Genomic DNA, 27,913 nt, shown 5'->3' with positions numbered 1-27,913 from the left:
GACCCCCGTGATGGTTGGGACCCTGCGGCACTGGCCGCTACTCTTGCCTCTGCTGGCCCCGCCAAGGCTACACTTACCCAGTCCTTTGGGAGTGTTCCCACTGGGTGCCCCCCTGCGCTGGCCCTGGGGGCAGCTTCAGGAGAAACTGTCCTGGATGACCACCAACTGGGCTTGCTACAGACAGAAAACAAAGGGAAGCAAAACCGAGATCTCCTTCACACGCAGAGTTTGTGAAAAGCACCGAGAGGGATGTGGCCGACGCAGAAGACGGAGACAGGCAAAGAAACCTGCAAGACGAACTGAGCCACGTACACGAGCTGCAGAGAAACGCGTGGAAAACAGCAGCCAAAGATAAGGTGATGGGCCAGCACCGTGGTGCAGTGGGCTAAGGCTCAGCCTTTGACGCCAGCATCCCGTGAGCACGGGTTTGAGTCCCGGCTGCTCCTCTTCCAATCCGGCTCCCTGCTGATGTGCCCGAGAAAAGGAAAATGGCGAAGGACTTGGGCCTCTGCCACCCTGGCTCCTGGCTTCGGCCTGTCCCTGATCCAGTCCCAGCCACTGCAGCCATTTGGGGAGTAAACCAGTGGACGGAAGTTCTGTCTCTCTGATACTCTTTCAAATAAATCAATCTTTTAAAAAAAGTAGGTTGACGTTGGCATAAAATGATTGTTATTTTTAAAAAATATATTTATTTGAAAGGCAGAGAAAGAGAGAGACAGCAAGCTCTTCTACGCACTGGATCACTCCTAGATGGCTGCACTGGCGGGGGCTGGGCTGACAAGAAGCTGGAGCCTGGAATCCCGTCCAAGCCTCCCGTATGGGAACAGAGGCCCAAGCATTTGGGCCACCATCTGCTGCTCTCCCAGGCACATTGGTAGGCAGCTGGATCAGAAGCAAACCAGTACTCTGACACTAGATGCCAGTGCTGTACGCGAGAGCTCCCCCAGCGGTGCCGCAATGCCAGCCCCATTTTCCATAATACACAATTTTCATGAACTTTTTGAAGATCCCTTGTAGGCACAGATTTCAAATATTTTTGGTACCAAAATCACCCTATCTTCTAGTTCAAATTTTTCTAAAGATTCTGGAAGTGTCTTCCTATGTGTGAGATTTCATGGGTAAAATATGAGCAAGGATGGCTGCTCAGAAAACTGGGCAGAGGAGTGAACAAACGAGGCTGGTCCCAGGTCAGCAGCAGGGGCGGGGCTACAGAGCATATCTATTCCTGCCAGCCTGGGACACAGAAGAAACCGGCCTTCTCCCCACGGCCCCACAGCCCACAGCCCCACGGCCCCACGGCCCCACGGCCCCACGGCCCCACGGCCACTGATCCGCACAGGCAGGACACGTGTCCAGGCAGCTGGATGCTGGTGAGCACAGTGCTGCCCAGACAGACAGTTAAACACAAGGGGCACAGGGAACGCGCTGTGACACAGCGGGTGAAGCCGCCACCTGCACACGGCACCCGGTATGGGTGCCAGTTCAACTCCTGGCTGCTCCGCTTCTGATCCAGCTCCCTGCTAATGGCCTGGGAAAAGTAGCAAAGGATGGCCCAGGTGCTGGGGCCCCTGTACCCGCATGGGAGACCCAGATGAAGCTCCTGGCTCCTGGCTGATTTCTCTCCCTCTCTCTACCTCTTCCTCTCAAACAAACAAACAAATCTTTTAAAATGAAACCAAAACACAAGGGACATGGCTTACACAGACTCCAAGGACAGGCAGGTGCAGGCTCCCCTTCTATGAACCCTGGGTGTGCACAGGTGCCCAGAGGCAATGCAGGGTAAGGAAGTGCTGGAAAACCTCCCATCCCCATGTATCTTCTCTCTCCTGACCAATGGGGAAGCACCAGGCAGGATTCTCTGCCGGAGAGTGGAGCACAGAGCCCTCTGTGTGCCCAGGGACTGTGAGGACAGGAAGCCCGTCAGTTCACTTTGTCTTCACAGAACTTCTGCATGGCTCCCTCTGCAGGCAGCACTCAAGTGACCAGCAGGTTTATTCAAAAACTAACATAGGGCCCCAGCTGCTCCACTTCCAATCTAGCTCCTTGCCTATGTGCTCGGAAAAGCAATGGAAGACCGCCCAAGTGACTGGGTCCCTGACACCCACGTGGGGGACCCAGATGGAGTTCCTGGATCCTGGCTTTGGCCTGACCCAGCCCTGACCCTTGTGGTCATTCGGGGCGTGCAGATGGAAAATCTGTCTCTCCCTTTCTGTCACTCTGCCTTTCAAATAAATATTTTTTTAAAAATTGTTACAGAACCTGGGGGGTGGGGGGTGGTTTGCAGGGGTGGGAAAAAAACCTGTCCAAATTCTGCTCACTGCAGAGAACCGAATTTCCCCCAAGGCTGTTTTTATGGTTCTATTCACAAAAGAACATTCGATGTTGAAGTGTCCCTTTAAGACAAACATTCTACTTGTGTTATTTCAAACTGTGAAAGCATCATTTGAAAAAGAATTAATTACTCCCCCACTACTGGATGCATTGCTGTTCTTTAAGAAAATCCTGGAGTACTAAAGCTTTCTGGGCACCAGCTGGGGGTGGGAAACTCCTAGGTCAAAGGGCGTGGGAAAGGGGATCCCGGTTTCCATGTGTCTGAAGACTCAGACTGAGGACTCTGAGGTGACGATCTATGACAGCCCCTGACGCACCTACCTGCTTGCCCTGAGTGGTGGGCACAGACCGGGATGGACAGACAAGCAGACACATGGGCACAGGGCTATGGCAGTCTCGTCCTCCTGGGGGTGGCTCTAAAGCAGCATGTCATCGGCCCGTGGAGTACACGGAGGTGGCTACGTGACTGGGTGGCAGGCACCGTGTGTCCAGATGAGCTGGAAAAGATGCCGCTTCTTACAGAAAGCACCAGATGTGGTAAGCATCGGCTTGTGGTTCGGAGCCACCTCCGCACGCTGCAGGGCACACGGTGAGGTGCTCCAAGTTCAACCCTGGCTCTCGGCCACTCCAGACTCAACCGCCCACACCATTAGGTGGAGCTCAAAAGGCACCGGGCACCCAGGACTTCTGGCCCCAAGCTGACTGCACACTTCCCTGTCCCAGTACCTCAGCCCCACCTCCCCAGCCAGTGTCTCATCCTGCGGGCTTTCTCTGCCACCTCTAACAAACAAACAAACAAACAAGCAAACAAACACAACATTTTGGAAATTCCCTGTTGACTGTGACCCCAGGATGGAGACGCCTACAGCAAGCCTGGGGCCCACGAGGCAAACGGGCTGGGCTTCCCGATAGAATTCTCCAGGCATCGCAGGCTGGGCAGGTCTCCCAGGTTACAAGGTACGAGGTGATTACAGGATACCCCTCCCGCCCACGGCCCCCCAAAGCAGGGGACCAGCCACTTGCCACATGCAGGTCTGGCCACGGCCTTCCTGACCCGCACCCAGGCTGTCCTGCCCCCGCCCCTGCCTTCAGGCACAGCTGGGTGGGAACTCGATGACCTAATATCACTGGACAGATAATTCCTCGCCTTGGGGAAAACCCCGCTGAGCCCATGGCATCTGCCATTTCCAATCTATGTGGTGGACGCCGGGTGGGGCGTGGAGCAGGAAGCACCCACAGAGCAGCAACGCTCTGCTCTGCAGCTCCACCTGCAGCCGTGTTGGGAGTCTCGGCTTTTGTGTTGGAAAACTAAATCCTCGCCAGCCTGCACAGCAGAAAATAATTGAATTAAAGAGTTGCCATAACTCATTCAAGTGAGATGAAGCCATCCAGTGGGGAGCAAGAAGAGAGTAGACAAGGCAAAGACATTGCTATGAAAATTCACGAGAAAAAAAGCAATAGAATGTGGTTCAAAGGACAGATGGGACTTCCCTAATTGTCCCCAGATTCCTAGCAGCAGGGGTGGCAACTAAATGGTTTCAATTAAAAGTTAAAGAAACGGGAAAAGCAGGCGGTAAGTTATGCCTGGTGCCGATAAGGCTCACGGATGCTTTGTCCTGTTTTCATACAGCCAAGTGTCAATGGCACATGAGCCAATAAGCCATCCCAACATGTCACCATGACAAGGTGACAAATCAATCTGTCTGTCAAATACGCTGTCATGAACACTCGCAGGAGAGGAAAGGCGCCAGGCGTGAGCCAGCGTCAACGCAGGGCCCCCTCCGTCTGCCCGAGCGGCTTCCCGGGCACGGGCCCTGCCCCTGCAGATGGAGGGGAAGGCAGCAGGCAGCGTGGAGAAGCCACCCCGGCGAGGCCATCCCCCCCAAGGGCACAGACCCTCCTGGAGAGGGCCGCAGGGGGTGTCACGGAGTGAACTCCAGAGTGCAGATGGGGCTCCAGCTGGCCCCAGCACCACGCGACAGCAGGCAGGGAGCGAACAGGACCCCGAAGCCGGAGTCCTCGGCGGGGACAGCGCACGCCAAGGGACGCTAGGCACTGCCTGGAGACACTCTGGGGTGGGGGCGCCAGGCCTCGGCGGGGTGGTGCCCGGGGACGCCGTCACGCACCCTACAAGACACAGGACAGCCCTGACAGGGAACACACCAGGGGAGAGAAACCTGGCTCACTGGCAGCAGGACGCGGAGCATCCAAAGAACTGGAAGTGCTGGTGGGAGGCGAGTCAGCTTCTTGTCCACCTGACTCAAAAAGGTGGCTGAACAGATGTGTGGAAATGGTGAGAGAGGCCCAGAATCAACAGCGCGTCCAACAAAGCCAAGAGCCAGCGCCCAACACCGGCAGGAGGAATGCGGCGTCTGACGTGTGGCAGGGCCGGGTGCAGCGTCCTGAACCTGGGGATCAGGAGCCAGAGCCAGACATCAAGACCTGCTGGTGTGGCTCCACAGGCGGCCCTGCCAGGGCTCCAGGTGACACAGAAGGGACAGACAGGAGCCCACTGGCGAGGCAGGTAGGAGGCCCTCATCCCAGTGCAAAGACGGCCGGAACCCCACCCCACACACCCTCGTGAGTGTCGTGGGTACCAGGCTAGCACAGCGGCACGCCCACCATCAAGCCCTTGAAGGATGCCACCCCTGCAGGAGCTGGGCAGCCCCGTGCACGCAAGGTGGCCCCAAGCGTCTGAGCCTCAAAATGCAGGTGTGGACAGCAACAGGGCCTGGTTACCACGGTGGAGGCAGGCGCCGAGCTGTGCAGACTTCTCTCTCAGTTCACAACAGCTCTGTGGCGACTTCCTGTTTAGGCCAAGTCGAACCCGCTCAGGATTCGGAGTCCCTGCGCCCACTAGGATGTCTGGCCAGGGGCTTCAACTCCGGGCAGTGCATCCAAAGATGGACCAGAACAGTGTGCCCAGGGAGTGGCGGATCTTTCTCCCCCCTCATCTTATGGTTTGTGTCCCCCTTGTCTGAAACAAACCACACAAGACAAACTCCAACAGCAAAGCAGTGCACGAGTATCAGAACAGAAATTCTGGGAATAAAAAGAATGCGAGTTGACCTTCATCCTGCACCGCCACTGTTACTGCGCTTGGTCGCAACTCCTCTGCGAGCAGGACAGAGAAAGCAAAGGCACCAACGTCGGTGCTGCATCTCATGGCAGGGAGGAAAGGCCCCAAAATATGGAAAACGGAATGAAAACACACCTGCGTTTTATGGTGCTGGTCACGAAATTCCCGTGTGACCGACTGGAGGCCAAAGCTCAGAATCGACTACATGCCGGCCCATGGCTGACCACCAAGCAGAGGCAATGGCGGAAAGTTACCCCCAGAACACAGATCCCACTCATGGCTGATTACAGAGCTAAATGCTGGGAACGGTCTACAGGGTCAGCTCTGCCTGACGAATTCTCTTGTCTACACCAGACAATCACGTATATGAAGGTTACTTTAAAAAAAAAAAAAAAAAAAAGCAAGAAGGCCAACTCAGGTTAAGAAATACAAAAGTTTGTATAGCATGAAATATCTCCAAGAGACTAGTTTAGTGAAATTAACTAGTGGTTTCATAGAGGGGGCAAAGACTGAGCTACAAGAGTGCCCCAATTTCTTCAGAGAAATTAACTTTTCAATCCTGTTTTTATCTAGAAGTCATTAAAGTGTGCAACATGAATTATTGGAACTGTAGCAGCGAATTAGCTCTATTCATCAGCCAAGTCCAAACACTTTAGACTGCATCTGTAATGAAAAAATAGCTCTCCATTTCTATCTCTTCTCATTAAAGTAAACCAGTTCTCCCTCTCTCAGTGTATAAAAACGTCTTCTCTTCCTATAATTTATATTACCACAAGCCGGCTCACATTCTAAACTATTACAGGCCGCCAATTAATTCTTGCAGCTTTGGCCTGAAAATTTAATGAGATAGTAGTGTGTGAACCTGCTGACTCCAGATTATGTGCTCCCAGTATTCATGGTGGCATCACCCACACTCGGGTGCGTCTCCCACTGCCAGCGCGGTGAAGGGAACGTGCAACCCAGGTGCGTTCGTTCCACTCTTAACACCGACTGAAACACGGATTCGCCTCAAACTGCTTCTAGTCACCAAGCCGGGTACAGCACCGTCGCCTCCCGATGCCCCTTCTGTAAACACAGAGCATAGTGAAGACGGCTGACTACTTGAACAGGCGGAAAATGAACCTACTGCACCACAGCGCCAGCCCCGAGGCGGTACTTCTTAGAGGCAGGTGAGAACAGGGTGCCAGAGACCCCTCCCTCTGCCCAGCTGCAGGCATGCCTTGGGTACCCTGCCACAGGTGGAGCCTGTGCCACTCCTGACCGTGTGTGCACATGTCCGTGCAGGCATGCGCGGCCTTCAGTAAGTGCTCCAGTGCAAACATCTGAGTATATGAGCATGCACACACGTGGGTCTGTATTACAAGTACGGCTCTGTGTGCACCTGAGTGTGGGCACACGTGAACAGACACGTGAGCCTGTGTGTCTGAGGCCAGAGGCAAGGCTAACTCCGAGGCCTCTGTTGTTGCCCTCTTTGCCGAAGGTTTACTACAAACAGTAGGTGCCAAGAGGCCAACACTAGCAGGGCCGTAAGCATTCGCTGCTCATGAAGCATCCGTTACGCATGTCTTTATAAAAAATTCTTAGGGTCTGGTGTTGTGGCGAGTGGGTTAAGCTGCCTCCTATGACTCTGGCATCCCAGATGAGCGCCGGCTCAAGTCCTGGCTGCTCCACTTCTGATCCAGCTCTCTACTAGTGCGCCTGGAAAGGCAGAGGAAGATGCCCAAGTGCTTGGGCCCCTGAACCCACATGGGTGACCCAGATGGAGTTCCAGGCTCCTGGTTTTGGCCTGGCCCAACCCCAGCCACTGCGGCCGTCTGCAGGGTGAACCAGTGGATGGAAGGTATCTCCCTTTCCCTCCCTACCTCTCCATAACTGCCTTTCACATCAATAACACATCTTTTTTAAAAAATTTATTTACTTACGTTAAAAAATTTTAACCTGATCTTGAGCTGCAGCGCCGGTCTCGGCCGTGAGGGAATGGGAACTTGTGGCTCTGGGAAGGAGCTGCAGCCCTGGGCAGAGCACTGTGGGCCTTGCAGGCTGTTCCTTCCCACGCTGCCCTGAGGACACGTACACCCACGGTCACTGGTGGCAGAGAACGGAGGCAGAGTCCGGTTACCACCACACAGGGGCCCTGGTCATGTCACTTGCTGGACACTTCTGTGGATGTGGGGAGTGAGCCCCTGGCCACAGGCCTGGAACCTGACTCTCCTGGCGCCGTGGCCGGAGGAGGCTCAGGGGTCTGAGCTGCCTGGCCTGGCCCTGGCTACAACTAAGTTCAAGAGATACCTCCTGTCCGGGGCCAACGACCCCCGCCATCCTGCCCCAGAAAGCAGAGCTCCAAACTCCACACACTGCATCCAACAAGTGTGCCTGGCTGTCTGCATCGCCAGGCTGTGCGCAAGCAAAGGTGGAGCCTACCAGAGTGGAGAGAAGCCATCACACCAATACCCAAGGTGGACGCCCAACCGAGCCCCTACAAGAGAGTGGAGAGAAGCCATCACACCAATACCCGGTGGGGGCACTCATGCCCCCAGGTGGACGCCCAACCGTGCCCCTACAAGAGAGTGGAGAGAAGCCATCACACCAATACCTGGTGGGGGCACTCATGCCCCCAGGTGGACGCCCAACCGTGCCCCTACAAGAGAGTGGAGAGAAGCCATCACACCAATACCCGGTGGGGGCACTCATGCCCCCAGGTGGACGCCCAACCGAGCCCCTACAAGAGAGTGGAGAGAAGCCATCACACCAATACCCGGTGGGGGCACTCATGCCCCCAGGTGGACGCCCAACCGTGCCCCTACAAGAGAGTGGAGAGGCCATCACACCAATACCCGGTGGGGGCACTCATGCCCCAAGGTGGACGCCCAACCGTGCCCCAGCTTTGGCAAAAACTGGAACACGATGGGTGTGTGGCCCAAACGCAGGCCCAGCTTCAAACCCCACCTCTGCTACTGCCAGGCCACCAGAGAAGTCAGCTCACCTCCACTGTCCTCAACCTACTAGGAAGAAATAGGGATGAAAACCCCGGCCCCGCAGGTCCACAGGCACAGAATGAAGCAGTGCAGGGTCCGGCCTCTTTCCAGGGCAAGGGGCTGGACCACTCAGGGCCTCCAGATAACAGCTGACCCTGCTCCACTCTTGCTTCCCTGGCCAGGGAAGGGCTGGGACACGAGCCCCAGGCCCCAGCACTCTATACTTTCCCTCTGAGCTCACGGAAGGACTCAGCCTCCCCCTGGGGGCCCTGCCACCACCTAGCTCAGGGAGAATGGGCAAGTGCCAGACAGACAGGATCCAGGTCAGCCCAGATCAATGGTCACTTTCTCCAATCCCTCACTCCAGCCTCAGTAGGTAGGGGGTAGGAGCGCGAGGGCCCAAGACCTAAACCAGCTGTCCTGGGCTCTTCCCGGAACCAACACAATGCCACCCTGCCCAGTGTCAGCTCTCCGGGCGATTCCAAGGCACCAGCAACAGGCCCCCAAGTTCCATACTACCCAGCCCTCAGGAAGGCGCAGAAGCCTCAACGAGATCCACACAGACTCTGAAAACCTCCCCCTGCTGAAGAACGGAAGCTATTAACCGCGCTACTGGCATGCACAGATGTTGTCTACTTCTAAAAATTCCCAAATAGATCAATTAGCATATTATAAAGAATTTACTTCCATTTTCCCCTGACAGATCATAAAAGCCAAAACACAATGCTCAGTTTGGACCGACAAGTATATATAGCAGAAGACGCTGTTCTAAATGCAGACAACAGCAGAAGAAAACGGTATTTGTAATGATTAGTCACCTAATTAATTCCAAGAGGAGAATGTCAAAAGCTATCAGCACATTTCTTTTGTAACAGGAGCTTAACATCAAACAAGCCACTTCTGTTCTGAGAAGGAAGTCCTGACGTGTTCCTGACATTTGTACCCAGCAGTGTGGCTGTTCTAGGTCGAGTGCTAGGAACGTGTGTGGAAAAGTAAGGGGCGCACAGACCCCTACAGAAGGATACAGGCTATGAACTTCAGCCTTAGTTAGGGGCTGGCGTTTGGCCTAGCAGTTAGTTAGCCTGCACCTGCATCTCTTCAGTTCCAGACTTCACAGGCGATAGCTCCAGTCCGTGGGTCCCCGCCACTCACGTGAGAGACACGGACTGGAGTCCCAGTTCCCAGCCCAGCAGCATTTGGGGAATGAACCAGTGGATGAGAGCTGTCCCTTGTTTCTCTTTCAAATGAGAGAGAGACAGAGAGAGAAAGGGGAGAGAGACAGAGACAGGGGGAGAGAGACAGGGGGAGAGAGACAGGGGGAGAGAGACAGGGGGAGAGAGACAGGGGGAGAGAGACAGGGGGAGAGAGACAGGGGGAGAGAGACAGGGGGAGAGAGACAGGGGGAGAGAGAGGGAGGGAGAGAGAGAGAGGGAGGAAGAGGGGAGGGGGAGAGGGAGGGGGAGAGGGGGGAGAGGAAGAGGGAGGGGGGAGGGAGGGGAGAGGAGAGGAGAGGAGTCTACACAGCGAGTTAAATATGGGCGAGTTAAATGCTGCTGGGATGGCTAGAGTCCCACCTCTGCTGTAGTCTGGCTCCTTGCTAACATGCCGCATGTGTGTGTGTGTGTGGGGGGGTGGTATGTGGGGTGCTGGGGGTGTGTGTGTGTCAGGGGCAGCAGTACTTGGGTTCCTGCCAACCATTTGGGAGGCCCAGATGGAGTTCCTGGCTCCTGGCTCAGCCTTGGCTGCTGCTGTCATCTGGGGAATGAGCCAGCTGATGGAAGCTCGCTCGCTCGCTCGCGCTCTCTCTCTCTCCCTGTCTCTGTCTGTCTCTGTCTCTGTCACTCTGCCTCTCAAAGAACAGAATCTTTTAAGAAAGTAAACAGCACAAATATGAGGGTAACTAAAAAGTTCATGGAAAACTTGAATGAAATGTTTATTTTCGTGGCAAACATTGTTTTTAAAATCCACGCCCTGCTTTCTCATAGTATGCAATTTCTATGAACTTTTAGAAGTATTTTCATACATGTGACTATTAAGGACGTGTGTCCATAATGTCAGAAGGTTCCCAGGGCCTTGCCACAAGAGGGGGCCTGGGGGCTTGTGTCCCTTCAGCTTGGCTATGGCGCGGGTGGACGGGCTGCCAAAGGCCGGTTCTTAGGCAGACAAAGGTGGGGCGGATTATCCCCTGAAACCCTGAGCAAGTCTCAGGGGAGTGAGGAAGAACAGGAGAAAACACAGGACATAAAATTAAGTCAATGGATGCAGACCAGGCCTTCTTCCCATTCTTCCAGAGTTCTTTTCCTAGACTGCAAATCACAAATCTGCATTTAAATAGAATATGTTTAATGTAGAGAAGAGGAAGCCCTAGGGGACAAAGGTACCACATTCCGTATCTATGTGGGCAATGCTGCATTTAAAATGCAGCAGCGATGCTAAGATGCTACATTTTGAAATTTACTGATTACCTGTTCCAAAATGGCTTGTTATTACCACAATTCTAAATTTTCCCACTCCGATAGGTGTGTTTCTTCTACGGCCAAGACTGTTAATAAAAGTGATATTGCCTCATTCCACCAATTTAATCTTGAAAAAAGTTTCCGCGATCCAGGATCTCACAAGCCCTGGGCTCTGATAATTCCAGCCATTATTCAGTGTGAAATTCAAACAGTCTGAATTCATTAACATTGGTTGCTACAAATCTGCATTTTTAGACTTTGCCATAGAATGCAAGAGTCCAAACGCGGTGACCTGAATCTAACAGCCTTTCATGTGAAGCGGCCATGCTCCCGGCTCCTCCCAGCATGGCTGGAGGGTCAGGCCGGGTGAGCTCATCTTCGCCATGGACAAGAAGGCTGGGCCGGTCTCAGGCCCTTGGTCACACTTTAATGTTCAGGCAAATTGCAGGGACCTCAAAAGTGATTGACAGGAGAGTGGGGGACAGGTTCCCAGGGAAGGATCTGTGTTATTAAACAGGTGTCAAGCCAGCCAGACATACCTGGGCACAAGGGTAGGAGCCTCAGGTGCAATAGCAAGGCGCCAGCACCCGGCCACTGCTGTGGCTCAAACCAGTGCACCCTTGCACAGAAAGGTAACAATAAAGCCTTCCTGGCTTGGTTAATAAACACAAACACCATCGCCAGGCTAACCAGCAAGGAGGCGGCGGCAACGGGAACACTGAGCACAGAGCACAGGGTAGGTGCCGCAGAGCAGAGCTGCACCCTGCACTCCCTGCCACCCACCCCCCCCAGGCTAAACCGAGTCCGCATTTATTGTGGCTATCAGTGAGCCTGGAGGTGATGGTGACATCCAAGCACTAAACTCAGAGGGGCTTAGGTTGCCCAAGATCAGTGCCCTCAGAGAAGGAGGCCAAGGTTGAGCTGCAAAAGCCAATAGGATCGTCCCCTTCTCCCATCACCAAGGCCACCATGGAAGAAGTGTCAGAGCCCTGCAGGAGTGAGGGAACCCAGCTCCACCCCAAAGAGCTGGGCTGCTTCCTGGCCGAAGGCTGCCTCCATGGCTACCCGCTACGCTCAGATTACACACACACAGAAGGCTTCCTGGCCAGGCAGGTGCTGCCCTGGGGGATCAGCGCACAAATCCTGGAGGAAGCCGCAGCCCAGTGTCAGGGTTCAGGGGTCGCAGCCCAGCCCAGTGCCACGGTTCAGGGTCATTAGGGAGTCAAAGTGAATTTCAAGGGAATTTTGGAAAAGCCTGGAGAACTGCACCGTTATCAGTGCCCAGGTTCTTAATGTGGGGCTGGGACTCGCAGTCACGCACGCAGGGAGCACCCGCGTGCATCCACAGGCCAGCCGGGCTTTGGTGCCCAGGGGTCGGGACATGGCTGGCCGTCAGGCCGACCTCAGCCTCCCAGCACGCGTGGAACAGCGCAGCTGAGGCACAGCCCTCGTCCAGGAGGCGGGCCCCAGTGACGGAGTTAAGCCCTGGCCAACGAGAACACAGCACAGCCCAGTCCCTGGGCCCCACTGCAGCTTGGGGCACCGCCAACGTGCAGGGCACATGCACAGCAAAGCAAGACACGGGCGCACGGCACACGGCTCAGCTCAGGGTCTGCAGGCACAGCTCTGCCCCTGCAGCCTTGCCACTGACACTTCTTGACTTTCACTGGATGGAGGCGTGGGAGGACTCGGGTCTGGGGGTACTGAGCTAACAGTGAACACGAGGTCACACGGGACAGGGGCCACCCCCTGCACTCCGGGAACACGGCGGCTGTGGGGATGGTGGGGACAGACACACAGAAGAGTTAAATGGCCAACAGCAGCTACAGCCAAGGTCTCCCAGGCCATGGACCCTACCCCACCCCTGTACTTCCCACCCAGCATTTTTTATCTTCCAGACTTCCTGAAAGTCCATGTTCAGTCAGCATGCGGGGTGCACATCTGAACAGAGGGGCTTTCCAGTAACCTGGCACTGCCCAGCTCCTGGCCAAGTTCCCCATCGGGCAGGGGCAACCCTGCCCGAGGCCCAGGGACTGGACTCTGCCACCCTCTCTGTGGCCTTGCCTCCAGGTTCCCTCCCACGGGAAAGTGATCTCCCTGGCAGGTCACACCCTCCCAGGAAAACAAAGAGTTCCTTTGAGGGGGCAAGGTATAGCCCGCAGGGAGAAGGTGTCGCATTACAAGGCAAGGGACCGGATCCCTGAGCCGCCCTTTCCTGCTTTCCACAACCTACACCTAGAGACAGCTTGGATGAGGGGAGGCCCACCTCCAGGACGGCGTGGGAGCCTTTGCTGTCACCTCCTGCAAGCACACAGCTCCAGAAGCGGAAGTGCATTCTACAAGCAGATGCTCTGAACTGTGCATCCAAGGGCTGTGTCTTTACCCCTGCATGTAAACATTTTCCCCCCGAACGTTCTATCTTTCTGCCATATATAATTAACTCTTAACAGGTTGTCGCTGTTTCTTTCAAACAGTAGACTGCCGAGAAGCGGATCTGTTTGCGCGGTGAGCCTAAAGAAATCACACTATGAAATATGTATAAATGCCACTGTTCGGAACGCATCTCGGGATAAGCAGAGAAACACGTTCTGTTTTACCAACTCAAACAAGCGTCCACTCAAGGAAGCCCACACACAAAAACGTTCACAGCAATTTCCTCTGAAACCTGCTATGTACCCTTAACTGGTACAAGTCTAGACAATCATAATTGCCACATGGGAAGAATGAATTCCAGGAGCATCCAGTTAACCAAGAAGTCCTTATATTTAAGAGCAGCAGTCCAGGAAGTTGCCAAAGTGTGCCAAAAATCAATCAATCAATCAATAAAGCAAACCTGTTCTGTTGGTGTTAGACAAGGTGGGAGCTGGCGAGGGAAGAAGCCACAGGCGGCAGCACCCTTCTCTCTACCCCAGATGAAAACCCCAGGCTGGGACACACCTTATGCCCAGGAGGACAAAATTCTCCACAGTATCCCCAAGGGTCAACTTTAGAAAACACATCTGATTTTCTGCTTTAAAAACAAGATCGAGATCCAGAACTTTGGTCATGAACTCTGCGAGCACCAGGTGGGCCACTGCAGAAGGCAGCACAGTGCCTCCAGCCAGCAGGATGTCTTGAGGGGTGGGCCCTGGCCTCAGCAGTTGAGTTTCCAGTTGCAACTCCTACATCCTATACCGGAGTGCCCGGGGTTCGAGTCCTGCCTCCAAGTCAGGTTCCAGCTTGCTGATCAAACACATCAAGGTGGGGAAGCAGGGGAGTAATTTAGTCCCTGCCCCCTACGCGGGAGACTGGGACTGAGTTCTGGCTTCAGCCACCATTGGGGGGGCTGTTACAGGCATTTGGGGCAAGAACAAGATTGGGAGCGCACTCTCTCTCTCTCTCAAATAAAATGAAATCTTAAACATAACTTTAAGATGCATTTTATTTATATGAAAGCAGAGTTAGAGAGAGAGAAAGAGAGAAAGATCTTCCATCCCCAAATGGCCTCAATGGCTGAAGCCAGGAGCCTGAACACCATCCAGGTCTCCCTCCCACATGGGTGGCAGGGGCCCAAGCACTAGAGCCATCTTCCACCACCTTCCCAGGTGCTTTCGCAGGGAGCTGGAGTGGAGCAGCCAGGGCTCTAACCGATGCTCACATGGAACGCTGGCGTAGCAGGCATTAACGTAACCCACTGTGCACATACGCCAGCCCTGAACATCACTCTCGTGGCACTGGCAGCTGAGGGTGTGGCCACCTGTTGACAGCACTGATGCCCCTCAAAAGTGAACCCTGGCAAACCGCTCCCCCAGCAGCTCCGGGGAGGTGGTGTACGTGTTCTCCCACAAACAACTAGAACCGCCTGAAACCAAGACCATGACTTTAAAAAAGTTTTCAGCCTAACACATTCTAAGCGTGGCAATAAAACCAGCAGAGGAACTAGATAATACTAAAGAAAAAAACTACAGAAAGAAATAACCTTTTCCTCTTCTATTGGCCACACCCAGTGACCCTCAGTTCCCAGTATTTCCATAGAAAAAGCTCATTCTCTGCCCCCAGCCCTGCACACTCACAGATCCGTCACCAAGACCCGAGACGGGGCGGTCAACAGAAAGCATGGCCTCTGTCCGCTCCTTCCTTCCCTCCCTCTCTCCCTCCACACACACTCAAGCCTGGGGACAAAGGCACTGAGCGGTCACTGTCATTTGCCTCTGGTGGGTCCCACAATGCGACAGCCACTCCTGAGCTCAGAGGGGCCACAGGGAGCACGGCAGGGACCCCTGCTGGCCAGGCCTCTGCAGGGGGCTTGCACAGGTCCCCGCCAGGGTTCAGAGGGCAGAGGGACCAGCTCCATGACACACCCACAGGGGCAAGGACCCAAGGACCCCAGTGCTCACACGGCGGGGGCAGGGTCTGGCGTCATTACACACCTGGGAAGATGACTTTCTGTGAACAGCGGCGATCCCAGGAACTCACAAGTGAGTCACACCACCAGGGTGCTTCTGGATGGGCCGCCACCAGTCTGGGGTCACAGCAACAGAGCCTGCACCTCAGGGTACACAGCGTGCTGCCGAGCAGATCCCAGGAGCACTGAGCTCTTCACTACCCACTACCCAGGTCACGCCCTGCCCTGTGCTCAGTGGGAGCTCAACTCCCAGGCCCCGGGCTGGAGGGTGGAGGGCAGTGTGCCCCACCCTCCAGGAGGCAGAGCGCTCAGCAGACCCACCCGGGCCAGCAGACCCAGGAGGGAAAACCTAGACCTTCTGTTGCTCCTGTTGGTCCCTACTCAGCCAAGCCACTTTGATTAGGAGGAGCAGCTGGGGCGGGGTGGAAGGAGGAGACCTGCCCTAACACCCGGACACCCAGGGAGGAGTCGGGCTGGGCCAGAGCCTGACCCGGATTCTGAGCTTCTTAAGGATGAAGGCTGGACCTTCGTCATCTGGGAATGTGGCTCCCACGTGCTTGGATTCCAAAACACAACCAGCATCCCAAAGGCTTAGGAATAGAATGCAAACAAGAAGCTCTTGGGGCCAGAGCTGTGGGGCAGCCGGTTAACGCCCTGGCCTGAAGTGCCGGCACCCCATATGGGCGCAGGTTCTAGTCCTGGCTGCTCCTCTTCTGATCCAGTTCTCTGCTATGGCCTGGGAAAGCAGTGGAAGATGGCCCAAGTCCTTGGGCCCCTGCACCCACGTGAAGACTGGAAGAAGCTCCTGGCTCCTGGCTCCAGATCGGCGCAGCTCTGGCCATTGCAGCCAACTGGGGAATGGATAGAAGACCTCTCTCTCTCTCTCTGCTTCTCCTCTCTCTGTGTAACTCTTTCAAATAAATAAAAACAAACAAACAAACAAGAAGAGCTCCAGCTCAGGCTGTGCCCCTACCCCGGCCCCAGCACCTTAGGTGACCTTGCCCAGTCCAGCCTCCTGGCCCATCCCATGCAGAAGGAGCCCGGATGAAAGGCCCTGCACCTCGCCCCTGCGCTGTGGCTTCTGTTGTTGGCAGCTGAGCCGCTGGTGGGAAAACTGGAGCAGGGTCACAGGTCTGAGCTAAAGCCAGGGGATGACGCCCTGGGTGGCTGAGCACTCCTGACGCCAAGGCCCAGGACACGGGCCAGCGTGCCGGGGCCAGAACGACCACGGCCAGACCCGTCCCCTGCTCCACAATCAACCCGAGACCCCAAGGTTTCAGTCTACAGTCAGCACCACGCTCTCCCTCTGCATCGGCCCTGCTGGGAAAAGGCCAGTAGCCCAGTGGCCAGGATGATGACCTCCAAGGCCACACTCCCTGCCTGCAACACCACGCTGGCCCAGCTCCCTCGGCAGATGGCAGCAAGGCCTCGTCCACCAGTACGTGTAAGTGCACAGAGTCCCCAGCACCCCGCCACCTCCAGGGGCCTCGTTGAGCACAATCTGTCAGAATGAGGCAGTGTGCGTGGGCAGCGGATCCCCCATCCCGGTCTGGGAAGCCACAGCCTCAGCTGCTCTCCCACCACCATTGCACGGAGTCCAAGCTGGGGGTTCTGACTGGCACTTCTGTTCATTCTGTTCAATTCCAAGGTACCTGCGTGCTGCTGCTGCTGCTGCTGCTGCTGCTGCTAATTCTTAAGAACAAAATGGTCCAAGAGGATCTGTGACCACCGAAACCGATGCTGGGCAGGCACGTGCCCCGGCTTCCCACCGCGACAAAACACAGCCAAGAGTCAAGGCGGGTGGAGACGCAGCAGAGCCAGAGGTGGCCTGCCATCACTCACAAAACGTGCCTCGGGGGGGACAGAACACAGAAGCTGTGAAGTTCTTAAAAAACAAGGCCACAAACCAAACTATCAACTCTAGTATGACAAGCAGATAACACTATGAAATTAGGACACATTCAGGACTACTAAGGTGACAACAGCCATGGTTCCAGTGACCCAAAGGTTGCCATTATGAGGTCATTACCTGTTTTTAAAATCCCTGTGTCTAGGCCGGCGCCACGGCTCACTAGGCGAATCCTCCGCCTGCAGCGCCAGCACCCCGGGTTCTAGTCCTAGTTGGGCGCCAGTTCTGTCCCGGTTGCCCCTCTTCCAGTCCAGCTCTCTGCTGTGGCCCGGGAGTGCAGTGGAGGATGGCCCAAGTGCTTGGGCCCTGCACCCCATGGGAGACCAGGAGAAGCACCTGGCTCCTGGCTTCGGATCAGCACAGCACACTGGCCATAGCGACCATTTGGCGGGTGAACCAACGGAAAAAAGGAAGACCTTTCTCTCTGTCTAACTCTGCCTGTCCAAAAAAAAAAAAACAAAAAAAAAAACCCCCTGTGTCTCGACAGGTGAGCTCCTGGGAAGAAATCAACATGCGGGCCTTGTTTCGGCCACCATCCAAGATGCCCCCACCTGTCACTCACCATCACCTGCAGCACAGAGCACAGCCTCCCAGGCATCATGACGAGTCATGGAACACAAGAGGTCCACAAAGCTTTCTGGGCAGCTGTGAGAACCCTGCCAGCAGGGTCAGAGGTCAACCCGGGTGCTGGGGCACAGCCAGGCCGCAGGGCCACAGCCAAACTGCTCCCAGAGACAGGTAAGGCGCAGGCACCCGTCTGGATGGCAGAGCTCAGGCATCAGGCACAGAAGTGGGGTCCACAGGAACATCATCAGGACAAAACTGAAAGTGCTCGTCCCACTGCCAGGACAGGAACATGGCTACACTGCCCGGGAATCCTGGGCACGGGTGTCTCTAAGACAAATGGGCAAGGCCAGGAGAGAACGAGGTGGGCCTGGAAAGGCAGAACGGATGAGCAAGGCTGCGAGTTCCCTTCCCAAAAGGCCAACGACCCCCTAGTCTCCCGTTCTCCGCAGCCCAGATCCTAACTTGCCCCAGGGTTCCTGAGGGGTCCCCTGAACCCCATAAGTAACCAGATGCGAGCTCTGTGACCTGCCCCACAAGCCCCGATGCAGCCCTTAGGAAGGTCTCAATGTGTACATCAAGTTCAACCTGCTGGAGGGGTTCCTGGAGCCCACCCAGGCTCCCAGCCCAGGGTCACCCAGCAGGGGTGCTGTCCGAGGGCCTGGGTGTGGGGCAGGTGACCCTGCTCCAGGGAAAAGGAGGAAGACACCCTCAGGACTCTCTCCCGGTCCACAGGCCACTGTGCTGGCTGGGATCAGCCTGAGCCGAGGCTCGGCCCCCTAGGGCAATCAGCATCGGTGCCCATGGAGCAGGGCTGAACTCCAAGTCTCCTTCTGTCTTCAGCGACTCAGGACACCAGGCCCAGGGCGATGAGGGAGACCCTCACCTTCCTCCCGCCCCCACAGGGCCTGACTCGCAGGAGTAGGCTTGATGTTTACTTTTGAATGTCACTGTTAGCTCGAGGAGAAAGTGCTTTTGTGAAAAGCAATGCTTATAAATAAAATCAATCGCGCCAGAAAAGCTGCCACTTTGTGATTCTGAGCAAAACCCACATTTTATGGAAAACGGCCAAAGGCATGTTGACAGGTGAACTCCCAAACCTGGGGGGGGGGGGGGGGAGCGATGACCAATCAACACTTTCTCAGCCTGAGCGCCCCCTGGCCGACACCCACTCTCCCCATCAGCTCCTCCAGAGACGACACTGATTCAAGAGCAGCCGTCATTTAGCAAGCGGCTCGCTTCCCCAAAGACGTCCATCTACCATGTTACGAGTGACTTGGGGTGGCAGGAGACCATTTCTCTCACTCATCTTTACTCTTTTTAATTAATATGTCAAAGTCGTAATACTATTTCCATCCCGATTTGAGTTTCCTTGTAGTGTAATTTCCGTTGACTTATCTCTATAGCAGCAGAAGCAGCAAAAACCACTTTACACTGAACTATATTGCTTCAGAGTTAATTACATGTATTTTGCTTTTGATAAATGAAAATACCAGATGCATTAATTGAAAGGCAATCAATACGATCCTGCCGTGAAGACAGCCCAATGAAACATCCAGAGGCTGTCGGCCATCCACAACCATCAACTAATTGAAAACACGTTCCGAGGGGGATTTGAGAAAACTGAACTTTTACCTGGAGATATTTTACAATAACTCACCAATATGGATCTGCCCACAAACTACAGTTCACACGATGGGCTGTCCGTCTCTAAGGGAACACAGCTTCATTGGTTCAAACCATTCAAGGTGACGAGAGCCTGCGAGCAGAACGAATCGAGTCAGTGAGGTTGAAGCGGTGACTGTTTGCATCTCGCCATCCTTTCACCGCATTTTTTCCGAAGCTTTCGACTCTGAGCTACCGGCGGTTATTAAATGGTTTCATTAAAAATACTATTCGTCTTGCTTTAGTCACACACCAGCTCAAATTAAACAGTAGAGCACCAGAACAAATGAACCCTTTCCATCTATTCTGACACGCAGCCAAGTGTGCAACACCAGAAGGTGGTATTGTGTCATCACCGTGGAAATGTCACTTAGCATCCAGACGTCTTCGAGTAGCAGGCGAAGGGGCCAAACAATCAATACCCTCAAGCAAAAAATATTAAACTGTTTTGAGAAATATGGAATTAAAAAGTGCAATTCATAACCCTATGGTTTATAAGTGCCATTAGCATAAACGCTGACAACTGTTAATCTACTGTAACTCTGATTAACGGTTGCCGTTGTCCATTAATAGAAGGCATTTTAACTTACTACTCAAATTGATTACTCAGTTAAGAATTCAATCCTAATGTTCAATAAAATTGCACTTTCTTGGCAAATGCAATATGAAATGAGGTGATGCATTAAACAGCACTCACATTTATTTTACTATACATGGAGTAAAGAGGAAATAGATGGTACCGTCCGCACCATCTCAACCACTTCCTACACACACAGGGCTGTGAGAGGGGTGGGCAGCAGAGCCACTCCCACAGCTAATGGAAAAGCCATCACCGGGGCCACAAGCACGTCCAGGTGTCGTTTCTACGGGCAGCCTTGCCATGAAGAAAAGATGGGCTTTCCACACTGGGGTTGCTATGCAACTGAAGCGTCCATGCGCTCGGAGCCCTACGCCAGGCAGGGATGAACTGTCACAGCCAACCAAGCCACGTCCAACCCCAGCTGACAACCAGGACGCGAATGGCCGATCAATACACAAAAAGGTACGAGACGACCAGATCCAGTCTACACTCCGCTACACACCCATCCCAGCCTCGGAAGCTGTAGATTCCTTTCTTAAAGCAAAGGACCTCTCATCTCTCAGGATCCAGTCCTGTGACACATGAAGTAACGCTGGCCACCCCAGGCCCTCCACTCCCTCTCCAGAAGAAATCCACAACCCCGTGTTCTCATGACTTAGTAACACAGGACACCTGTGTCCTTGACAACCAGCCCTACTTCCTGACCAGAACCAAGTCCACGGCCAAACTGTCCTCGGGAAATGGGTGGACAGAGCCACTCCCACCTGAACCTCCACACCACGCTGCAGCCCAAGTCCTCTGTGCTGCCAGGGAGGGGAGACCTGGGGCGGGCTGCCCGTGACCCCAAGCCTCTCACAGCACCATGTTCTCCACTGTAGCTAAGAATCTGGGTGGGGAAGCAGAGTGTTTCCTTAAGAAACCACCCCCTGTATTTTCTTTAACTGCCCAAGTCTCTAAATGCTAAAACCCTTGGTCCCAAAGAGAGACAAAGAGGGTGAGACAGAGATTAAGATGTTCCATCTGCTGGTTCACTCCCCAACCACCCACTATAGTCAGGGCTGTGCCGGGCCAAAGTCAGGAGCCAGGAACTCAATCCAGGACTCCCACACCAGTGGCAGGCACCCAAGTGCTGGACCATCATCTGCGGCCTCCCTGGTACCCTGGATCAGAGTGAAGGATGGGAGCGGCAGTTTAACCCACAGCTGCACAACACCTGCCCCTCCTGATCAGGCCTCACTCACCTCTGGAATGTAATAAGGAACCAAATATTTAACTGCACAACGGGTTTACACTCCCTGCCTTGGGTCGTCTGTTCTACTACGCCAAGGGCTTCCTTTTTCCCCGTTTCTGATGTTTTGCACAGCACACACCCCGCTATTGATGGATATAGATACAGAAGACTAGAAAAAAGTAAAGGTTAGGGGCCAGCACTGTGCCACAGTGGATTAAAGCCTCAGCCTGCAGTGTTGGCATCCCATATGGGAGCCAGTGCAAGTCCTGGCTGCTCCACTCCCTTTACAGACTTTACTTATTATTTGAAAGGCAGAGTTGGAGAGACAGAGAGAGATTGATTCACTCCCCAAGTGGCTACAACAGCCAGAGCTGCCCCGACCTGAAGCCAGGAGCTTCTTCCAAGTTTCCCACACGGGTGCAGGGGCCCAAGCACTTGGGCCATCTTCTACGGCTTCCCCAGGCCACAGCAGAGAGCAGCCGTGACTCGAACCAGCATCCATGTGGGATGCTGGCACTGCAGGAGGCAGCTTTACCCACTGCACTGCAGCCCCGGCCACTGTAACTGCGTCAAATCGATAAATCTTTATAAAGAACAAAATAAAGGTTAGAATTTCAGGACTGTAGTCCCTTTTGGAAAGAAAGGAGGACAGGGAAAAGGAATCGGGACGGTAAAACTCAGGAGCGTCTGTGATGCAACTTCTTAGTTTAATTTTTTGGACATTCACTTAAAAGGCAGAGGCAGAGAGAGATGTCTTCCACCTGCTGGTTCTTTTCCCAGACGCCCGCAACAGCCAGGGCTGGACGTTCAACCCAGGTCTCCCGTGTGGGTGGCAGGGACTGCTGCCTCCCAAGGTGCGTATTAGCAGGAAGTTAGAATCAGAAGTGGAGGCAGGGCTCTGACCCACTCCACCACGGGACATGGACGCCCCGAGCAGCACTCAGCACCTGCCCAACTTCTCGTGTATCTGAAGGCAAATTACAGCCACACGCTAGCATCCACCCGATCGTTCATAATTTGCGATACTTCATAGTAAAATTGAGTAGGGAACAGACACGCTGCCTAGCAGAAGGCGTCACAGGTAACACTGCTCGGAACTAACTCCAAGCCGGGAATCGGGAGAGCCTGCGGGCTGCCAAGCGAACGGTGCCGGCTTCTTTGGCGGATTAAGTAGATGAGAAGGCTTGGAAGACTGTCAGGATCTTTAAAGCAAGTGCCCATTGTTCTCTGAAGGTCGCGAGAAGTACTTAAGAAGGCTGGCGCTACAGAAAAGCTAAAAATTCAAAAATCCTTGTTTCAGCAGATACTTGCTGACAGTGTGGCGTGGAGCGGTGCCCCGAGGATCCGCCGGGGGAAATTTCCTTGGCAGGATTTCTCTACGAACCTCCAGGAGTGCACAACAAGATGCAGAAATGACGGAGCTGATTAAAGTCACCAGAGGAGCCCAGGTGGCCGGCGTGAGTGGCAGGAAGCAACCGCGCCGCGGGGACTCGCTGCTGCTGGCCCGCACTGGGGGCCTGTTCTTGGCCTGCACCATCCTCCTGGGTGTTCAACAGGCCCTGGCAGAGGCTTTCGAAGCCTCTGGGGAGAGAGAGCCAGTCTGGGGTCACCTCCCCTGGGAGGGCCCCGCACCTCGAGTTTTAGTTTTTAACCAAGGTAGGTATTTTTGGAAAGTTACATTCTAGGAATACAGCAAATAAATCCACTCTACCAACACCAAGCTTGGAAAACCTGCCAAGTGCCGGGAGGAGCTCTGGGGTGGTGCTGAAAGGGGCTCCCTGCAGGACAGAACCTGCCTTCATGCCGCCGATCCTGTGCTGCACCCTCACCACCCAAGCCGTAGAGAGGGAGCTCCACGGAGCAGCCAGGGGCCCTGCAGAGCCACTGCACCTGCTGTAAGCACAAGGTGCTCACCCGCCTGCATCCCACTCTGCACGAAGTATTCCGAACGCAGTTTCTGTCCCAGGGGAAAGTGAACCTGTGAGTGTGCTCCGGACAAGGCGGCCCTCTGAGTCCTGGCCTCACTTGGGTCGTAGCGTGGATGTGCAACCCAACAGACACGTGGGGCTGCCGCCAGCTGGCTCAACAGCAAGAAGCCGGGGCATGTGCGGGGAGCTCCTGGGAGCAGCAGGGCACCTAGGCAAGCACAGGCAAGGTACAGCCTGGTTCCTCCCCTCAGGCGGTCACACCTACGATGCACCCCCTACCTGAACCTCAAGCTGCCACTGACAGCAGAACCCCACATGGCCTGGGACAGCGTGGCCCCTCCCCCAAAAAAAGGCCTCCCCCATGGGCCATGGAGCATGCGGCATTCTGGCTGGATGGTCACACAGAAAATGACAGTGTGGCTGGGGAGCAGTGTGGGCCACACACGGGACAGGACTGGACAAGAACAGTCACTTTAGTGCACCCGATTATCCCTTCCCGGGATTCAACCCCACTCTTTGTTGCCTAGGAATAAGCAAACATGATTAATTAGTTTAAAACCGTTCTCCTTTATTCGGGGTGTGGGGGGAACCACCCTGAGCGCTAACTCTTTCCATGCCTCTGCAGCCGCGTCAGCATCGCGACACTTCAGGTCAAGTCGACACCTTCATTACAATCCCCCTGTGCCCAGAGTTCCAACTTCAAGAAGAAAAATGCCCTCCGGGCAGAGCCTGCACATACATGGTCTTTGTTGAGAAAGTGTTTATGGACGTTTTGTGATATTAAATACATTCAGCTGGTTTTAAGCTTTAAGAATGTGGGAAGGCCCAACAGCCAAGATTTTAGAACTCTTGTCTTCAAATATGAGGACAGCCAGCGGAAAACTGTAAGGGAAGCCTTGGACTTCTGCCACTTTTCAAAGGAAAATAAAATAGGATATTTTCCCAGTGTTGTCTCAGATGCAGCCAATTAGATGTGTCCCTTCCCCCACTCCCGCCTTTCAGCTTCTGACTTTGACACACTCCAGAGGCAGGCGGCGCGAGGAGGGGGCGCTGTGCCCGTGGCGCCCTCGCCCCCAAGGGCCCCTTCCCCAGAGGCCCCAGGAGGGAGACACCGGTGGTGTGGGCGTGAGAACACCACATGGGGGCTTGGCGGGGCCCACGCAGCAAACACAGGAAGCGACCTGAGAGATGGGTGCTGCTGACCAAGTTTACGAAGGAAAACAGAGGACCGAGAGCCACAACCCACACACCCACGTCATTGCGTGAATTCAAGCTGCGTTCCCACCCCCAGAACTGCCCAGCTGGCTGCGGCCTGACCCGAGGCCCCCAGGGGCCCAGTTGGTCACCCACATGCCTCTGCGTAAGTGGGGGACCACAGGCCTGTTTTCAGGCCAGCCCTGCAGCTACCTCCCTAACTTAGAAAAGACAGGGTGCAGCACGGGCGTCCTCGCCAGGGAGCCCCAACCCCTAATGCTGGCCGGGCTCAGAGACCAGGGTAAAACCCACATCTGACTCTGAGACACCCAGAGGGGGCTCACCTCTGGCCCGTGAGCAAGCCAGGTTCCTGCTGAGGCAGGCCCTCTGTGAGAGGGCCTCACCTGCCGAACGCCCGCGGGGCTGGGAGAGGGGCTGGTGTCTCCAGAACACGGCCCTGGGTCCAGCAAACAGTGACTGCTGCCTGGCGCTCCAGGCAAAGGAACGCTTTCCGAGGCCCTTTCCGGCAGGCTCCCAGTGGACACCCAGTCTGCCGACAAGGGCACGAGCCCGCTGGTCAACAGAGGGGTCTCTGGGTGTCCGGAGCACAGATCAGCACCACGGCGAGACACAGCCCTGAGCCCACAAGCTTCGGCCCGAGACTCAGGAGCAGCTCTGCTATGCTGAGGGAGGCAGGCAGGGGTGAGGCAGACGCCCCTCGCCCTGCAGGGGGACCAGTGGAGGGCCCTTCCCCAAAACTCCATCTCTGCTGTCACACCCCTAGGGGCACGGTCAAGAAAACAGTGGGACAATGGTAGAGAGCTACCCAGGCATGGTCCACCCACATCACCTCCCGTGCCACCTCTAGGTCAACAGGTTTTGTATCTAAAAAGTATTAGAGTATTTAAAGATACAGGGGAAAATGAAACACAAAACAAGTTCAGCTCTTACCCAGGGATACTTCAAAGAGTTTGTGGAGAAGATGAAATCAAGAGAAGTAAATTCATTTTAGTGCAAAACATTTTTTTTTGGACAGGAAGAGTGGACAGTGCAAAACATTTTTGAAATCCATGCAGCTTTTTCATAATACATTTTCTAAGAACTTTCTGAAAAACCCTCACATATTTCAAAACATTCCTCAGTGAATTTTTTTTCATTTTTGCTATGCACATATTTATGCTTAAGAGAAAGGAAATATACCCAAAGTGCCAAGTTGCTCCTCTATGTTATAAAGATACAAGAATCCTTTCATTTCCTTCCCGTTTTCCTGCATTTTTCCATCTTCTGCAAAGAGCCTGCTTCCCTACAACCTGGAGGACACTGTGGGCTCCTGGGTCTGGAGGGGCAGATTTGAGACGCCACCACGTCTGGCCACGTCCCCCGGAAGATAGCGCCCTCAGGTGGACGAAGGAGCCCGGGCCACGACCCCACGACAGCCACCTCCTGAGGGTCAGAGGACCCCAGGGACAGCACCCTCACCGCCTGCCGGGGTGCTGCACTGCCAGGCACTAGGTGGGGGACCCTAGGGGAAGTGCCCAGCACAGCAGCCTGCACAGGGGAACCTTCCAGCATCAGCTTTCCACACTCCCGTGAGCAACAGCGAGGACTCGGAATCCAGAGGTCTGGGGAAAACCTCCAGAAGGGACTGGGGTTCCAGTGTATTTCAAACTGAATCAGGAGGCCTCAAGTTTAAAACGAGGGCTTCCCCCCACGCAGTGCAGTGGCCACCATACCCACAACACAGAAACAAACCGCCCAGCAACAGCCCCTCTCCTGTACCCGCGAAAGGCCTGGTGAGCCGCCCAACAGCACACAGAGAAACACTGCAAACACGGGCAAGAAGGAAGCCCCCGGACTCTCGATACAGCAAATCCACACTGGATCTGTGGCCATGAGTCACAGGGCCATGCGGACCACGGCAGCCCAGGCCACCAGCAACAAAGGGACTCGGTCCCTTCCACTCCCTACCTCAACCCACTGTCAGAGACGGGCCTCACTGTGGGGTCAGACCCCTGAGCAGCCCCTTCAGATCTGACCTGACACCAGACCACCCAGCTAGGCCCATCCCTGATATGTGGCCTCTTACCCAGAGGAACCCAGCCCTGTGATCCCACCCCAGGCATCCATGGACTGTCCGTTAGTCAGCTTCTAGGGCCCCAAAGGTTGCAGGGCTGGTTTGGGGGTGGGAATGGCAGAGCCCCTCTTGGACAGGTGGACGTGCACGCCCCAGGTAACTAACGCTGGGAGTCTGCAGCCAACCCAGCCACGCAGGTCACTGCTCGGGTGCATTTCAGGAGCTCTGAGATTGGCACGCCAGTCCACGAGGGCAGCGATTCACAGACACGGTCCTCACTCCGTGATGACTGTGTGAGCCCCAGCCCGTGCGTGCAAAGTGCAGGGCACACGTGCTTTCTGCAAGGCCGGCAGCTCAAATGTGCACTGTGAAACCAGATTCTCGGGGCTCGCCATCTCGCAGTCCTCCCTCAAGCATGCCACCGCCACGTAGGTGCTGCCACGCCGACACAGCCCTCACTTGCTCAGTGCCCCAGGCCCGGCCCCACGGACTTCTCTCAGAGCATGGCCGCTCATGAACAAACCCACCCTGAAACTCAAGCTGCCTTGATCGAGGCAACAGGCACTGTGCAAAACCATGCAGCACAGGTGGATGGTACCCCCAAGGCAGGGGGCTCTTCTGCAGGCTTCCAAAACCAGCCTCATGGACGTGCACAGAGCCACTCCGTGTGTTACCCCACGGATGTCTGCCAAGAAACGAGATGAGCTACGTGGGGGCCAGGGAGAGCCCTGTGGCACGGGTCCTGAACACACCCTCCTCTCACCCAGCATCTCAGGCTGAGACCAGGTCGACAGCAAACCTGGGACGCAGGCGACAACCTGAACCCGCTGCAGTGTTAGGGGGAAAAAAAAAAGTCCCCAGGGCCGCAAGCTTTCTGATTCCATGTAGGTAACATTCTTACACGACAAGACTAGGGCTCTGCAAGGCAGGTTGGTGTTCGCTGGGCTCCGGGCTGGGAAGGGGCGCAGGAGCTCCAACTCCAGAACTTTGAGGGCCGTGATGGGAGCAGTGTCAATTTCTGGGCCTGTTCCGGTTCCTTCAGCCGTGCTCAGTGTCACAACTGGAAGAGAGGTCTGGACAAGCCGGAGGGCATCTCCCAGGGCCTCTACACGGAGCTTCAAAATACCAGTAAATTAACAAGGTTTATCCTACTGGGGGTCAGCATGTGTAGCTTGGCTCGTGATCAATTAACTAGGGATGGACGCGGCTGAGCAGGAGGCGCTGGGGTCAGCGTGTCCTGCTCCTGGGGCCCGGCGCCCAGGCAGCCACAGGGCAGCACTCCTGAGCCGGACCTCCTCCTGCTGGAGCTGGCAACAGCTTGGGCTACGTCAGCTCTTCCCTGGGAACAGGCACGACTGGCACGACCGGCCAGCTCACTCGCTCCCAGCTGCTGCCAGCCACCCAGGCTCCCGGGGGCTACGCCCAACAGAGGCTGCCTTCCCCGGGCGGTGCAGCCGCAGGGAGGGGAAGAGAAAGCTGGCCCCGGGGCAGCTGTGCTGGGCGAGTGGGCCACTCGGGCAGCAACTGCAGGACTCCCTGGCCC

General features: G+C 55.1%; 1 protein-coding gene across 4 annotated transcripts in view; it reads right to left on the bottom strand.

Annotated features, from left to right (window-relative positions):
• Positions 1-27,913, bottom strand: part of CTBP2 (C-terminal binding protein 2) — a 121,086-nt gene that overhangs the window by 59,324 nt on the left and 33,849 nt on the right. For 2 of the 4 annotated variants that reach the window (XM_062214933.1, XM_062214932.1), the window contains exon 2: positions 19,359-19,457. The exons of the other annotated variants lie outside the window; for them this stretch is intronic. The gene's annotated coding sequence lies outside the window, so the exon portion shown is untranslated. The remainder of the gene's footprint in view (positions 1-19,358; positions 19,458-27,913) is intronic. 4 annotated transcript variants of the gene reach the window in all.

This window comes from Lepus europaeus, chromosome 17 (assembly GCF_033115175.1).
Source record: "Lepus europaeus isolate LE1 chromosome 17, mLepTim1.pri, whole genome shotgun sequence".
NCBI classification, from domain to species: domain Eukaryota; kingdom Metazoa; phylum Chordata; class Mammalia; order Lagomorpha; family Leporidae; genus Lepus; species Lepus europaeus.
The sequence above is the reverse complement of the archived record's forward strand: the minus strand, read 5'-3'. Positions and strand labels throughout refer to the sequence as shown.